We start from the raw sequence: 17,994 nt of genomic DNA, 5'->3' as shown, positions 1-17,994 counted from the left end.
TTATTTTATTTGTACCATCTCACTAAATATACTTTTTATTTTCTTTAGTAACCTGATGCACTCATGTGAAACCAGACACAAGAAACATCCACCGAATACAAGTTTGAATGTAACGCTTTTGTTTTGGTTTTTGCTCCCATTTTTCACAAGTTTAAATGAGAAATCTCTGACTTTTTAAAATTCACTCAACTGATTCAAACTTTATGAAAAATACTGAAGTAATTCTGTAAGCTGAACGATAAACAACTACCTCTGCCAACAGTTATACTAGTACAGATCTTAACCATTGTGTTGTCCCATTTCAGATACTAAAAAAGAGAAAATTTAAAAAAGCTCAGACTCTTGGTAGTTATTTTTACAGCTTTAAACCTTAACTTGTTACATAAAGCAAACAACAGCGATTTACACAGTATAAAGTTATGATGAGCTGGTATTTGAGTGACTTTCACCAACTGGGAGATAAAAATAAAAGATGAAATGAGATAGCTGGTCCCTTACAAATTTGTGCCTGGCTACATATGAATGGCAACCTTTAAGTAAAGGTGGGAGGGGTGGTTATCGTTGTTACTGCATTTTGGTCTTAAAATATTTTGTTGTTTCCTCATTCTGTTAAAGTAGTTTTTAAAAAATAATTAAACTTTCAGGTTGTGTCATTAGTGAGTTGAGTTGCAGTGGAAACTCACCTTCATGTTAGAAACGATATCGTATCTAATTTCTCTTTCATCCAGAGAACTCATACGGTGCTCCAACATCAAGCCCCTGTGATACTGTTACCATGGCAACGTGAGTAATACTGAAGTATCTCAGCCACTAAAGTATCTCAGTTTTTCAGTATTTATTGTGTTATATTTGAAATGAGACTGAGTCTGTGTGTGTGTGTGTGTGTGTGTGTGTGTGTGTGTGTGTGTGTGTGTGTGTGTGTGTAATCGGTGTAATCATCTCTATTAAGACTTTTTCGTTTTAATGATGTCCTTTGGCACTGATATTATTTTGCTGAGTAGTTATTATTTGGGGATGAGGCTGATAGTTTTGATGATGAACTGACTGACCTAATATAACATGAGGTGTAACTGCTCAGTTTGTAGATATATTTATAGTTTCTAATAGATTCATGTTTTAGTACCAGGTAGATAAAGTAGTTAAGATAAAACACTTTTACTTAAAGACACCTGCATTATGGTGATGTTATTTAATTCAATTTATGTTCACTCGTTTTTGAGCTAATTTCTTTACTTTTGTACAGGAATACCAACACCTCATTGAAATATGAGGATATCATTTCCAAAAGTGATTTGATCCAATCAGGATCTCCTGATGTCTACCAGCTGAAACCAAAGAAAGAGAATATTGGGACTCTGACAAGAATGACTGTTGGTGAAAAAAATCCAAACAAGATAAATAAAACCATCTTGTTTGTGGGAGAAACAGGAACAGGAAAATCTACTCTGATCAATGCTCTGATCAACTACGCCATGGGAGTAAAGTGGGAGGACGATATCCTCTGGCACTGATATTATTTTGCTGAGTAGTTATTATTTGGGGATGAGGCTGATAGTTTTGATGATGAACTGACTGACCTAATAGGTGAAACACCCAGATGTTTTTCTCTTTAAGTTTTAGTCACAAAACAGTTAAGATCTGTGTTAGTGAGCATTTCTTCATTTCCATGATTACCCATCCACCTGACAGGTGAGTCTGATTAAACAGCATCGTTACTGCACAGGTGTGTGTGATTAAACAGCATCGTTACTGCACAGGTGTGTGTGATTTAAGGTGTGTTTTGGTCACAGAGGACAATCTAAAATGTGCAGTTTGATCTCTAAAGAAAAGACATTTATTAGCAGTTTTATTTGGCAGCGCTGCAGAAATGCATGTTTTGATCACAGAAAGCTTAAAGAATCAGTCAGTCTCCTTCACACAGAGCTGATCAGGTTATTGATTGTCCTCTTCAGTGGCTGAGTGAAGTTGCTGAATATCAGCAGGAAGTGGGAGACGCTGTCGTACACAGAAATCTGAGGCATCTCAAACGGCTCGGTGGGTGACGTGTGGTGAGTTTACGGGGAGAACTGGGATGTTTTAGTCTTCCTTCCTGTGATTGTGCACAGATGAGCATGAAGCTGTGTGTCTTCATGCTGAAACGAGAGGTCGTGGCGGTGGATGAATCTTCTCTCTGTATCTCTGTGCATTCAGTCAAATGTAAAGTGTTTGTTGTCTGCAACTTATTTAACCCTTTGAAACCTGGATCAACACCAGTCTTCACAAATGTTTAAACCTTTAAATGTGAGCAATTTCATTTCTTTTGAAAACATGGGGGAAAAAAACAATGAGCAACTTTGCAAATTGCAAGAAAGAAATTAGGAAAAGTTGATATGAAAATAAACAGAAAATCAGTTTAAAAAAAACAATAAAATGAAAAACCACATGAACAATTAAACAAACAGAAATAAATTTGTGAATTAAATGAAGACAAAAAAGAGTGAAATACACAGAGAAATAGTTAGAAAATAATTATTAGATAATGATTCTTTATTATATTTATATTTTAAGTGAATTATTTTCATTTTAGCATTTTTTAACCTTTTTCTTTTTTGTGTGTTATAATTTTTGGCTAATTTTTCTTGTATTTTTTGCATTAATTCTTTGGGTCGTTTCTTGTGTAGTTGTTGATTGCCTTCCTCCCATGTTTTTTAAAAGATTAAGCCAGTTTGCTCAGGTTTGGAGGGGTTAATCTTTGCATCTCGGCTGATGTGTGTTTAAAGCTGTAGAGTTTAATAATGTGTTTGTCACAGTTTCTTTCCATTCAGTTCACCACAGTGTGAATTCAGCTTGAAGGAACAGTTCAACATTTCGGTAAATCCTCTTTGTCTGTACCGTAAACATGAAGCTACAGCCAGGAGCTGGTTAGCGTAGCGTAGCATAAAGACTGTAAACGGATGGGAACGGCTAGCCTGGCTCTGTCCGAAGCCACGTTGGCCTCGAAATGTTACGGGCCACGTTTGAATCACCGTAAACGTGTTGAGGCGGTTCCAGGTGTGGCCCTTTACATGTTTCAGCGTTTTGGTGCAGATGAAGAGATCCTGCTGGCGGGTTCGGCTCACGAGGAGGAAACTGACCTGAGAACAGCGACTGTAAGTGTAAATATGTACGATATGACCTTTTTGTACTATACGGGCTGATTATTGATCCCCTGAAGGTGAGACTTTGTATTTATTGTGTTTCCTGCAGCCTCCTCCTCCTCACACTGTACGTTTCCTGATCTGCTGATGATGTTTTTTGTTCTCTGTATTTATTGATCTCAGCACAGAGTCGATATTTAACTCGTTGATCTCTGTTGTAGTGAATTATTAGGAGAAAAACATGATGTGTGTGTTACTCTGCTGCCAGTGTTGTGTCAATAAATATGATCATAGTGTTTCTGACTCTGTGGTCTCTTCATTATCAGTCTGCTGTTTCACAGGTGCTGCTTGGCCACTGGGAAGTCTGGGATTCTCCCAATAACAGCAGCAGCCTGGAACAGAAACTGAAAGCACCCCGGCTGCAAGGGTTAATATCTCACACTCATTTAACGTGGATAGAAAAAGGAAATCAGCGGCGGATGGTGCAGAGAAAGTGCTGAAAAAAATGCTTTGTTGGTATATGCTGCACAGATATTTATTTAAAGGTCCAATGAGTAGGATTTATCATATATTATACAGCATTTGTATAGTTATAAAAAACCTGGAAAAGTTATGGAATTTGCAAATACAAATTTTTAAGCCTGGAAAAATTTTTGGAAACCAAAGTTTTGAAAAGGTCATGGGATTTTGTTTCCTAAACCTGTAAAATAACACAATGTGCTTTTCAAGTGCAATTTCAATTATATATATATATTTTTTTCTTTACAGTTTATTGTTGTAATAAGTTGTGACATTTTGGGTTTGGGTAAATGTCACAACTTGTCACAAACGTTTTTCTAAAAATAAATAAATGAAATAAAAATCACCTTTTATAAATTTAAAAATCTTTGGATTTTTTTTAAACCCAATTTTTTCTTAAAAACTCACCAAAAGGGCTATTGAAAAAATCACCAAAAACTAATAAGGAAAAAAAATATGTCTTTAAGAGTCAGCAAGGATTTTTAAGAATTAAAAATGTCCCAAATAAAGAAAAACCCCAACACACATACTTTTGTAGGCAGTAAAATAAATACAAAATACAGCCATGTAAAGTTGAAATAAACTCACTTAAGCTATTTATTTCAGATCTTTAAAAAAGGCTTATCTATTAATTTATTGAAAAAATGCGTAGTTATTTACAGACTTAACATGGACTCAAATGGCATTTTAATTGGACACAAACTGACAAATCAAACCTTCATAACGGCCCGGAACCGGACGGAACCGGTTTTAACCGGTTTAAACTGGTTTTGCTAACGGTCTCTGGCTGCAGTCTCTAATTATATTTCTACATGTTGTTTTAGCTGCTTTATTCTGGGAGACAGATGGTTTTATTTGCCCAGTCAGTTGTGCCTTTAATCCCGCAGGAATAATAATACCAATTTTTGGGACAAATTGTGCTTTTTTACTGTTTTTTAATAAACCCGTTTTTGACCCTAATTGTAGCTAATACCATCGTGTGAGCCACAGGCTAACGTTAGCTTAGCTACGTGTCAACAGTTGATGTTAGCGGAGAATTAAAGTCCATAACTTCGGTTAACGGGGATTAAAGTCACCTGGTTGGAGTCGTGCTGTAACCTACCGAAGGTAACTACATTTGTGTATATTTTAATACTGTAATTAATAATTCGGTGTAATTTGTAAAAAGTTTTTTTATGCTAACCTCGATTAGCTTGTTAGCATTCTCCGGCGCTAACCGCGATTAGCCCGTTAGCATGTTGGTAGCGTTAGCTGTCAGTGTGTTCGTGGTCCAGAATTTGTGTTTGATGAAGCTAAAACTGCTTATGTGTGATTAAAATGACTGAGGAGACATTTGTCCTCATTAGACAGAGAGGACCATGAAGCTGTCCTTGGACCCTGTGAGGACTCGATGTCTCTGCTGCTGTTTGACTGTCTCTGCCCGAAAATCTGCAGCTTTTCTCGTCCTGCATCTTCCCCCTCAGGCTGCAGGTAACAAACCGTAGACTTACCTGTACAAACACGAAATTATATGTGTTTTATTTTGTACTTTGGCCATTAGCTCTAAAACCAGGACTCATAGTTTGTTCTATCATCGTTTTTTCCTTTTTTTCCTTTAGTGTCAGCTTGCAAGATAGTGACTTCCTAAACTGTTCAGGTCCAAAAATGCTCCATTGAAACCCATTCAAACTGACATTTTTGATCCCACAGCCATCAGAGCAGAAAAACAGGACTTGTATTATTTCTGGGTGTCATTCTGGGCTTTTTACTTGGCTTTTGTCTTTTGACACTTAAAAAGTGTAATGAATATTTCATATAAATGATGTGGAATAAACTAAAATAAACTCCATGAAAGCAGAAAATCACGTTAAGGTTTTTTTTATTTTACAAATGTATTTTGCATATTAATCAAAATTAGTACTTTAAATAACTGTATCCACAGAATGTCAATAAACGTGTGCATAAAGGGATAGCGTTTATAACCCATTTATTTATTGGTTTTGATCAGTTTAGATGTCAGAGTAATGTAGGAATATAGACTGCTATTACAGTTGTAATTGCTTATTATCAACTAATAGTTATTTTTTGGTATGCCTGTTTTTTTTCAATCTTGCTGACTGAGTAGGCCTAATCCTGTTTTGGGGAATAACTTCTTAGGTTCAAGTTTTAGAGAAATAGGATGTCCACTAGAGGGTGACGTTGTGTCTCCAAAAAACTCCTGGTTAGGCTCCGTGTGTTTCCTGAGTGAACAGAAAAACATCTGTATTTATCAGAGTCAGAAATCAGTATAAACTGCCCAAATCTGCCAGAGTGATTTTGTCCTACTTTAAAGCCTATGAACCCTTAGAGCTCGCTTTAATAATACACACACTAATATCACTCTGTGCACAAAATAAGCTTTTAAAAATCAAACATTTTTAAATGTTACAAATTAATATTATTTTCCACTTTCATTGAGTTTTATTATTTATTATTGTTATTTATTTTTATTTTTTAACTTTTAAATGCTATGTTTTTCGATGAAAAAAACTTTCAGGAAAATTGATATGATTTAAATGCAACATTATTGTCAGAAAAAAAACGAAAATTTGTTTTTCGTCCCAAGATGTCAGCTGTTTTGTAAAAACACTCATAAATACAAAAATGTAAAAAACATTTAACTAAGCAACAGAATCATACAACAAATGGTACAAATCACATCAGACATTACACAAATTGAACACATCTAAAAGATGTCGGTGTAATTTGTAGTTTTGGTCTAAGAGTGCAGTAAAACAGCAAAGTCTGTCTTTCTCTCCCAACAGTTCATCATCACAGGAGGACATTTTCATCACCTGAGGGCGTCTTTACCACATGAAAACTACTGTGGTAGGACTGACTGTATTTTTACACACACACACACACACACACCCCCCAACTTGCGGGTCAGTATGTTTTTTTCAGCACTGATACCAATAGCATACCTTAATTTATGTACTGATACAAAATATTTTATTACCTCATGAGTTTCAGCACACTGCCAAGCTAAGAAAAATCAGAAAACACAAAATTTAACAAAAATATTTACAAACTGAAAAGTGTTTCTCACTGTTAACACAAAGTTAGGTTGATTTCATGAAACAAGTCAACCAAGGTGTATTCAGAAACAACATAGAACAAGTAAATAAAACAGAACATATCACGACACATAAAAACAGAACAAATCATTGAACAAACATTATAACAATAAGAATCATAAACCCAACATTTTACATAAAACACAAATGACATTCATAAAAACAATTCACTGTAACAGTAATTACTCGATGTTTGTTGACTCACTGAAGGTAAGAACAAGTTCTCAACTTGTGTGATTTTGAAATGCTGAAACAAACCCTGCCTTCACTCGAAGCTTTAGCCGCATTTTTAACATTGAACGTCGTGAACACAATCTTCATTTGCATTTGAGACGAAGCCCTCATGCTGCGCGTCTGACAACTAAAGGAACAATTCAAAGGTAAGTTCACTGCAGTGATTGTGCTTCTGAGGTAGTTAGCGAGACATAGTCTTAGAAAAGGTTTACTATCTTGCTGCTTCCAGTTAAGGGTAGGTGGTCAGATTTAGGATGATATTTAGACAACAGATAATGACTGGTAATTTAGTATCTTATTAAATAGTGTGTTTTGTTAACTAACCCTACTTCTGAAGTAGTTGACTAGAAGTGTTTTTGCGGGTTTTGTTTGCTGGGGTAAATGTAACGTTGAATTAAGGTAGTTAGGTGTTTGATAGGTAGTAAGTAGGAGAATAGCAAACCAGAAGAGATTGTTTGGGTGTTTAGACGAGGTCTTTTAAATTTAGCCAGGGCATGTCTCTACTTATGTGATTTTGAAATGTTGAAACAAATGCTGCCTTCATCCTGGTGCTTGTTGCTTCATAATCAGAGATGGCCTCCACCCAAACAGATCTGGAGCTTAAGTATGGATGGACCATATTTAGATAGATAGATAGATATACTTTTTTGATCTCAAAACTGAGAAATTGGGGTGTAGCAGCACCATGCAGTAAGAACAAGAGAATAAAGAGCACACATTATTAATAGAATATAAAGGAATACGCTTAAAAAAACTAAACTAAGAGACTGTACATATATACATATATACATGTGTAAAGTGCGGAACAGTATCTGAATAAATAAAAATAAAGTCAGCAGTGTAGAGTGACATGGAGCTAAGACCGGAGTTTAAAGCGCAGACAGAGGTGAGTTATTGTACAGGTGGATGGCTCGTGGCAGGAAAGATTTCCTGTATCTGTCCTTTTGACAGCGAAGCTGAATCAGTCTGTTGGAGAAGGTGCTCCGCTGTCGGTCCAGTGTGCGGTGGAGGGGGTGCTCAGCACTGTTCGTGATGGCGAGCAGTTTTTTAAGTGTCCTCCTCTCCACCACCGTCTCCACGGTCTCCAGCCTGAAACCCACCACAGAGCCAGCTTTCTTAATGATTTTATTAAGTCTGTTGGTGTCACTGGCTCTGATGCTGCTGCCCCAACAAACAGCAGCGAAGAAGATGGTACTGGAGACAACAGACTGGTAGAAGATCTCCAACATCTTGCTGCACACGTTGAAGGATCGTAGCTTCCTCAGGAAGTAGAGTCTGCTCATCCCCTTCTTGTACACAGCGTCAGTGTTAGATTTCCAGTCCAGTCTGTTATTTATCACTACACCCAGATATTTGTCGGCCTCCACCTCCTCCACAGTCTCCCCCCGGATGTTTAAAGGCTGTGACGACGTCCTCTTCTTCCTGAAGTCAATCACCATCTCTCTGGTCTTGTTAACATTCAGCCTCAGGTGATTATGTTCAGACCGCTCCACAAAGTTGTCCACCAGAGACCTGTACTCCCCCTCCTCTCCCTCTCTTATACACCCAACAACCACCGAGTCATCAGAAAATTTCTGCAAGTGGCATGACTCGGATTCGTACTGGAAATCAGTGGTGTATAACGTGAAGAGGAAAGGCGAGAGCACGGTCCCCTGCGGAGCTCCTGTATCACCGACCACCACATCAGACACGACGCTGCCCAGACGGACAAACTGTGGCCTGCCTGTCAAGTAGTCAGTAATCCAGGAGATCACAGAGCCACTAACACCCATCCCCCGCAGCTTCTCACCCAGCAGCACTGGCTGGATGGTGTTAAAAGCACTCGAGAAATCAAAGAAAGTGATCCTCACAGTGCCTCCTCCACCGTCCAGATGCAAATGAGCTCGTTGCAGCAGGTAGATGATGGCGTCATCGACTCCAACATGGGGCTGATAGGCAAATTTCACAGGGTCCAACAAAGTCCTCACCTGTGGCCTCAGCTGGGCTAAGACCAGTCTCTCCAGTACCTTCATCACGTGAGACGTGAGAGCCACTGGTCGATGGTCCGACAGGTCCGGTGAAGTCGACTTCTTGGGGACAGGAACAAGGCATGACGTCTTCCACAGCAGCGGGACTCTCTGCTGACTCAGGCTCAGGTTGTAGATGTAGGTCAGCACAGGTGACAGTTGGCTGGCGCAGGTCCTCAGGATCCTGGGGGTGATGCCATCAGGGCCTGCAGCCTTCTGCAGGTGGAGTCTCTCCAGCTGTCTCTGAACCTGGCCTATAGTCATGGTCATGCAGGTGCTGTCCTCTGGATGAGGAGGAGGAGGAGGGGGAGAAGAGGAGCTGAGCTGGAGAGTGAGGGGGGAGGGGCTGGGGCAATTGGGACAGTGTAGGTATGTGGGGGGCTGAAAGTGTGGAGGGGGCGACAGACGGTAAGCTGAACCGGTTAAAAAACTGGTTCAACTGGTTTGCTCTCTCCAGGCTCCCTGATGGCTGTCTGTTCGTCACCTTAAGCCCAGTGATGTGCTTCATCCCAGTCCACACATCCCTCACACTGTTCTGCTGGACCTTGGCCTCCAGCTTTCTCCTATAATTGTCTTTACAAGTCCTCAGCATCTTCTTGAGGTCATGCTGGACTCTCCTCAGCTCCTCTCTGTCTCCAGACCTAAAAGCCCTCTTCTTTTTGTTAAGAAGTTCTTTCAGGTCACTGGTGATCCATGGCTTGTCGTTCAGAAAGCAGTGTACTGTCCAGGCTGGCATGGTGGTGTCTTCACAGAATCTGATGTAGTCTGTGATGCAGACAGCCATGTTAACAATGTCCTCCCCATGTGGCTCACAGAGCACTTCCAAGTCTGTCGTCTCAAAGCAAACCTGAAGTGCTTCAGCAGCCTCCGGTGTCCACCTCCTCACCGTTCTAGTGTGAACAGGCTGCCTTCTCACCACAGGGATGTACTTTGGAGATAACAGAACCAAGTTGTGATCTGATCTGCCAAGAGGGGAAAAGGCTGTGACACTGTATGCTTCTCTGGCATTAGCATACAGGAGATCCAGTATTTTGTCGCCTCTGGTGGGGCAGTCAACATACTGGTGGAAGTTAGGTAGAGTTTTGTCAAGTGATGCATGGTTAAAATCTCCTGTAATGATCATAAATGCATCAGGATGTTGTTCTTGCAGCTTTGCAGCGGCGGAGCAGATGATGTCACAGGCCCCGGCTGCATCAGCTGACGGTGGGATGTAAACAGCGATCACAATGGTGGACGCAAACTCTCTCAGCAAATAATAAGGGCGCATTCCCACAGCAAGCAGTTCAATGTCCGGGCTGCAGAGACGTTCCTTCACATGTACATGCCCGGGATTACACCATCTCTCACTCACATACAGAGCAATCCCTCCTCCTTTCTTCTTGCCGCTCCCAATCACATCTCTGTCCGCTCAAACAACAGTAAAGCAGGGTATCGCAACGCTGCTGTCCGGAATGTGAGAGTGTAGCCAAGTTTCCGTGAAGCACAGAAAACTACACTCACGGTATTCCCTCTGTGTATTGACCAGCGCCCCAAGTTCGTCCGTCTTATTTCCAAGAGACCTTGCGTTTCCCATAATGATCGCCGGGACCGCCGGCCTGTGTCTTCTCCTCTTCTCCCTCCGTCTGGCTCCGGCTCTGCATCTGCGGCATCTCCTCCGTATCTCCTCCGGGATCTCAGGCCTCGCTCCAGGCAGCAGCGCAGGTCTACCCAGCGCGATCAGCTGATCACGAGAGTAAACAATGCCACCGCTACTGTTAGCAACACCCTCTGCTACAAAGAATAATAAAAGTAGCAGATGCACCGGGAGAAAATTAGAAAAACGTAGTCTGAGCATTGTCACTGTGGTTGTGCAAGTGAATAAAGAAAATACAAACTAAAAACAAGAAGATAAACCTAACAAAGAGCGAGAAAACAAAGAACACGACGGGAGCTGCTGCTACAGGCTGCCTCCTTGCCAGGCGCCAAGACCATTAGTGTCTCTGTGCATTCAGCAAAATGTAAGGTGTTTGTTGTCTGGAGTTTAATTCAGCGCAGACCGTAACCTCACCACCCCCACGAGGCACCAAGTCCCCCTGCACAACCCCAAACAACATAACCGCTGTTTCTCAGCTGTTTCTGGTTAAACAAAAATTATTTTACTCTTAAAAAAAAAAGGTCTGTGAAGGATGTTCTCAATAATCTGAGCCTGTTTGTGCCAAAATAAGCTCTTTTAGAGGACATTCACTGATGATGTAAACACTGGTGACCCTGCAGCCTTTTTCACTGATACCTGCTGATAAATGGTACATTACATACATATTTAAAAGATGCTATTTTTTTAAATTTCAAAAATATTTTAAATGTTAAACTGCATTTGTCAGTAAAGCTACAAAATGTCAGTATGATTTCTTTTATTTGGGTCTCAAAGTGCAGTAAAAAGGCAATGTCTCTCTTTCTGTCAGCAGTCCCTCTTCATCACTTCCAAAGGAAAATCGAGGTATTGCAGTAGAAAATTCGTTTAAAAATACTTTATCACAAGTATATAATGTAGTATGCACGACATGCTAACGTGATAATCTAAACGCTTTCAACAATGCAACCTTGACGGTATACGAGAACATTTTTATTTGTGCAAATATGTTTATTTCAATAGTCATCTCTTTAGGTGGATTTACAGGCTCTAATATCATCAAATCTTAACTAACATTCATTGACAAAGTGAAAGAGAAACAGTTCATGTACTTATGAGTTCACTGCAGTCCATAGAGTGACTCTGCTGTTTGTCTTTGAGACTGTTTCTGTGAAATCATGTGACCACTGAGCATCCACCTTTCCTGCGGTTATAAAGCTGCTCTCTGCTTTCTCTTTCTCTTTAGGACCAGAGACCATCGACACAGGTAAAAGCGCTTTGAAACAGCATGATGAAATACTTTAAAAATTTCAACATCAGGAGTTAATACCAGATATATACGCATAAGGAGAAATTAATTTGACACAACTAACACCTGAAAGTACTTCCTGACATTCATATGAGTCATTCGTATCTTCTATTAGAGCAACATTAAAATGAAAAGAGTTTCAATTTCATAAAGTTTTTTGTTGTTGTTGTTGTTTTGTGATTTGGCACATTGACTAGGAATTCTTTGTTTTTTGATTTTTTAAAATTAAAAATCGTCTCATAGTTTTTAGGTTGACTTTTTTTTCGTTCTAGACAGACTTGACAAGACAGATCTTTTTGAACAATTTTAACTATAATGCACTTGTTTTTAGCTGCTTTGACGCCTCCAACCGCTTTACAATTTAGGAGCGTCAAATGACGACCCAGAGATCAAAGTCAGTGAGGCAGAGACACAGAGAGGCGGATGTGCAGCCAGATCGTGCATCTGTGTTTGGGAACAGCTAACGTTTTCTCTGTTTGCTCAACTTCAAACTTTATGAAAAATACTGAAGTAATTCTGTAAGCTGAACGATAAACAACTACCTCTGCCAACAGTTATACTAGTACAGATCTTAACCATTGTGTTGTCCCATTTCAGATACTAAAAAAGAGAAAATTTAAAAAAGCTCAGACTCTTGGTAGTTATTTTTACAGCTTTAAACCTTAACTTGTTACCTAAAGCAAACAACAGCGATTTACACAGTATAAAGTTATGATGAGCTGGTATTTGAGTGACTTTCACCAACTGGGAGATAAAAATAAAAGACGAAATGAGATAGCTGGTCCCTTACAAATCTGTGCCTGGCTACATATGAAAGGCAACCTTTAAGTAAAGGTGGGAGGGGGGGGGGTTATCGTTGTTACTGCATTTTGGCCTTAAAATATTTTGTTGTTTCCTCTATCTGTGAAAGTTAAAGTAGTTTTTAAAAAATAATTAAACTTTCACGTTGTGTCATTAGTGAATTGAGTTGCAGTGGAAACTCACCTTCATGTTAGAAACGATATCGTATCTAATTTCTCTTTCATCCAGAGAACTCATACGGTGCTCCAACATCAAGCCCCTGTGATACTGTTACCATGGCAATGTGAGTAATACTGAAGTATCTCAGCCACTAAAGTATCTCAGTTTTTCAGTATTTATTGTGGTATATTTGAGATGAGTGTGTGTGTGTGTACATGCGTGTATGTCTCAGTGTAATCATCTCTATGAAGACTTTTTCGTTTTAATGATGTCCTTTGGCACTGATATTATTTTGCTGAGTAGTTATTATTTGGGGATGAGGCTGATAGTTTTGATGATGAACTGACTGACCTAATATAACATGAGGTGTAACTGCTCAGTTTGTAGATATATTTATAGTTTCTAATAGATTCATGTTTTAGTACCAGGTAGATAAAGTAGTTGAGCTAAAAGACTTTTATTTAAAGACACCTGCATTATGGTGATGTTATTTAATTCAATTTATGTTCACTCGTTTTTGAGCTAATTTCTTTACTTTTGTACAGGAACACCAACACCTCATTGAAATATGAGGAGATCATTTCCAAAAGTGATCTGATCCAATCAGGATCTCCTGATGTCTACCAGCTGAAACCAAAGAAAGAGAATATTGGGACTCTGACAAGAATGACTGTTGGGGAAAAAAACCAAACAAGATAAATAAAACCATCTTGTTTTTGGGAGAAACAGGAACAGGAAAATCTACTCTGATCAATGCTCTGGTCAACTACGCCATGGGAGTGAAGTGGGAGGACGATATCTGGTTTCAGATCGTAGAGGACGAGAAGAAAAGTCAATCAAAGAGTCAGACAGCAGATGTGACTGAGGGCGAGAAGAAAAGTCAAACAGAAAGTCAGACAGCAGATGTGATCGCGTACGAGATCTTTGGTTTTGAAGGTAAAACTCTGCCCTACTCTCTGACCATCATTGATACTCCTGGATACGGAGACACCAGAGGGACCGAACACGATATCATCATCAGTGAAAGATTATTAGACTTGTTTCGCTCAGACGATGGAGTTCATGAGGTTGATGCAGTCGGTCTGGTGATAAAAGCGAGCGAGAATCGACTGAATGATCGACTGACGTACATCTTTAATTCAGTGGTGTCTCTGTTTGGAAGAGATATGGAGAAGAACATTGTGGCCCTCTTCACACACTCAAACGGTGTGACTCCTGAAAATGTCCTGAAAGCTCTCGAGGCTGCAAACATTAAATGTGCCAAAGATGAGGAGAACGAGACGATTCATTTCATGTTTGATCACTGCCAGAGCACATGGAGAACAAAGAAAAATAAGCTTTCTCTAAAACATGCATGGGCCTTAACAGAGGAACAAATGGGTGAATTCACTGGTTTCCTGAAAGAAAGTTCCCCTCAGAACCTGACGGCAATTGTTGAAGTGTTGAAGAGTCACATCAGACTGACAGCCTGCATCCACAAACTGCAGGAGAGAATTGAGTTTATTGACCTGAAACAGGAAGAAATCCAACAGACTGAAGAAGCTCTGAAGAAATATGAGCAAGAGATGAAGAACAATGAAAACTTCACTGTAGAAGTCGATGAGGCCTACAAAGTTAAAGAACCTGTCAGTGAGTGGAGGTGGTGGGCTTTTGGGTTAAATTATGGAGGAGCTGTCTGCTGCACCGTCTGCAAGGAGAACTGTCACTATCCATGCACACTGGCCTGGTATCCAAAACACTGTGAGGTCATGGTAAGAAAATGCACCAAGTGTCAGGGAGAGTGTCGTGAATCAAGTCATGAGAAAAAATTATTCTGCACCGTATGTACCGGGAAGTGTCCTGTATCAGCTCATGTGAAAGAAAAACAGTGCACTGCATGTGAAGATGAGTGTTGTGTACCACATCATGTTAAAGGAAAACAGTGCCCTGTGTGTGAGGGAAAGACCAATGAATCAGATCATGTTAAAACAATGTGGAGGTATGTGAGCAAGACAAGGAAAGTTCAGAAGACCAAACAAGACATCATAGACAAGTATTACAAGGGTAAAGCCGCCTGTGTTCAGTCAACGAGCCTTTTGGAAACTCTCCAGAAGAAGAAAGAAGAACTTGAGAAAGAAAAAGATCAGTGGCTGGAGGAGTCCTTCCAACATGTTGTCAAACTGGAGCAGATGGCCCTGAATGTTTATTCACTGTCCACTTATGTCCACCTGGGCTTCCTGATTGAGAAGATGAACGACAAAGGAGACACAGAGAAGGTCCAGATATTGGAAGAGATGAAACGTCGAATGGATGAAGATAAAGGAACAAAAGCAGCATTCTTGTATGGCTTTGGTAGAATAAAAGCAGCCGGTAAAGCAGCCAGTAAAGCAGCCGGTAAAGCAGCCGGTAAAGCAGTCGGTAAAGCAGCTGTTGGAGCATTTAAAAGAGCAAAGTAAGTTTTGGGTGACCAGAGTGATTGTGAGCAGACAGCTGTGTAGAAAACAAGATCTACACTGTTGATGAAATTCACTCTTGGTCTCTTTGCTGTGGTGTTGATGTAATAACTTCATGATAAAATCTAAATGTAATCACCTTTGAAAGTTTCCAAAGTTTGCCCTCTGTGTGATGCAGCGACTGTTTCTGTTCTTCCAGTTTAACAGCAGTAACTTCACCGTTTCACTCCTTATCTGTTAACTGTGGTGTTGATGTAATAACTCCATAAGAAACCTCACTTTGTTTTGTGTTGTTATGGTAACTTCACTGTACAGATCACAGAATAGTTTATAACAACTGCTCTGATTTTAATGAAGTGAGGACGCCCCCTGCTGGTTTTTATTGAGCACAACAGCTCCCTCTTTATCAAACATAAGTCAGATTGTGTTGAACCAAAACACATTTATTTTTCTTTAGTGTCTTAATTTCTGTCCATTGTTTTTGATTTGTCGTGTGTGTGTCAGTAAATACGAGGCTGTGATTTATTGTGATGCTGACAGAAGTCTCAGTAATCTGGTGCAGGGACAGTAACACAGCCCTGAGACATTTATCATTTACAGTGTATTAAATACATAAAGCAGTTAAATGTGATGTTTTCTTCTAATGTTAATCACTTTGTACTGAGGATGTAACTGAACTCAGAATGTGGAATGTACTATATAAAATGTACTTTATGATTTCTAGTATCATAAACTATATATCCTGGTATCTTCATGTGTATTCATGCTGGGGATTATAAATGAACATTTGTCAGGTGACCCATATATTCTGTTGTTCTGCATATAATCACAATGTCGTCAGTGATGCTGTTTCCTGACAATCATTAATAAAGTTTCTGTTGAAGTCAGTTTGCTCAGAGTGTTTTCACTGGATCATCAGCAGGTTTTTGAGTCTGCTGAAGTTTCTTTAATAAATGTCTGTTTCTCTTTGTCACTGAAACATTTTCATTTTATTCTGAACAGCAAGTTCATACAATATTTTACATTTAAAAAGGGACGTACAGTTGTTTATTACTAAATAATTTGTTTTCAGGTCTCTCTTGCAAAAGGCATCTTGATTATAAATTACAAATGATTTAATTCTTTATTATTTTATTTGTACCATCTCACTAAATATACTTTTTATTTTCCTCAGTAACACTGATGCACTCATGAGGTGAAATCAGACACAAGAAACATCCACCGAATACAAGTTTGAATGCAACGCTTTTGTTTTTGTTTTTGCTCCCATTTTTCACACGTTAAATGAGAAATCTCTGACTTTTTAAAATTCACTCAACAGATGTTTTTCTCTCAAGTTTTAGTCACAAAACAGTTAAGATCTGTGTTAGTGAGCACTTCTTCATTTCCATGATAACCCATCCACCTGACAGGTGAGTGTGATTAAACAGCATCGTTACTGTGCACAGGTGAGTCCGATTAAACAGCATCGTTACTGCACAGGTGAGTCCGATTCAACAGCATCGTTACTGCACAGGTGAGTCCGATTCAACAGCATCGTTACTGCACAGGTGTGTGTGATTAAACAGCATCGTTACTGCACAGGTGTGTGTGATTAAACAGCATCGTTACTGCACAGGTGTGTGTGATTTAAGGTGTGTTTTGGTCACAGAGGACAATCCAAAATGTGCAGTTTGATCTCTAAAGAAAAGACATTTATGAGCAGTTTTATTTGGCAGCGCTGCAGAAATGCATGTTTTGATCACAGAAAGCTTAAAGAATCAGTCAGTCTCCTTCACACAGAGCTGATCAGGTTATTGATTGTCCTCTTCAGTGGCTGAGTGAAGTTGCTGAATATCAGCAGGAAGTGGGAGACGCTGTCGTACACAGAAATCTGAGGCATCTCAAACGGCTCGGTGGGTGACGTGTGGTGAGTTTACGGGGAGAACTGGGATGTTTTAGTCTTCCTTCCTGTGATTGTGTACAGATGAGCATGAAGCTGTGTGTCTTCATGCTGAAACGAGAGGTCGTGGCGGTGGATGAATCTTCTCTCTGTATCTCTGTGCATTCAGTCAAATGTAAAGTGTTTGTTGTCTGGAGTTTAATTCAGTGCAGACTGTAACCTCACCACCCCCACGAGGCACCAAGTCCCCCTGCACAACCCCAGACAACATAACCGCTGTTTCTCAGCTGTTTCTGGTTTAACAAAAATGATTTTACTCTAAAAACAAAAAAAGGTCTGTGAAGGATGTTCTCAATAATTTGAGCCTGTTTGTGCCAAAATAAGCTCTTTTAGAGGACGTTCACTGATGATGTGACCACTGGTGACCCTGCAGCCTTTTTCACTGATACCTGCTGACTCTCAGGACCGCACCAGTTTAAAAAAAGAGAGAAAAAGATTTTACTGACGTGACAACCAACCTCCAAAAAAATATAAATGTCATTTGTTGTCAGTGATGTAAAGTGATGTTGGCGTTAGACATCCTAGCATTAAATTTTGGTCTCCCAACGTCAAAACTCAAATATCAGAAAACATGGGAAAATAGGGTCCAGGTGGGAAAAAACAAAAATTACCCTAAAACTTGGATATTATATTTGTAAGAGTGAAAGGTGTGTAGTTGCCTCTCTGTCAGCTCTGCCAAAATATTTGCTCTTAGGTCTGTTTTGTAAGTGTTGATGGTGCTATTCTTGATTTTGAGTAAGTATATATATATATATATATATATATATATATA

The 17,994-nt window shown here is 39.5% G+C and overlaps 1 pseudogene across 1 annotated transcript; it reads left to right on the top strand.

Moving 5' to 3' along the window:
• The first annotated feature begins 1,516 nt into the window (after positions 1 to 1,516).
• LOC121940106 (uncharacterized) lies at positions 1,517 to 16,167 on the top strand (annotated as a pseudogene). The gene is made up of 4 exons (XR_015775083.1): positions 1,517 to 2,034; positions 11,826 to 11,846; positions 12,918 to 12,972; positions 13,394 to 16,167. The product of XR_015775083.1 is annotated as an uncharacterized LOC121940106 (transcript).
• Positions 16,168 to 17,994: the final 1,827 nt, after the last annotated feature.

The sequence above is a fragment of the Plectropomus leopardus genome, chromosome 20 (genome assembly GCF_026936395.1).
Source record: "Plectropomus leopardus strain MGB_pleo_1.0 chromosome 20, ASM2693639v1, whole genome shotgun sequence".
Classification (NCBI taxonomy): domain Eukaryota; kingdom Metazoa; phylum Chordata; class Actinopteri; order Perciformes; family Serranidae; genus Plectropomus; species Plectropomus leopardus.
Note: the sequence above shows the minus strand (reverse complement) of the source record. Positions and strands in the feature narration are given on the sequence as shown.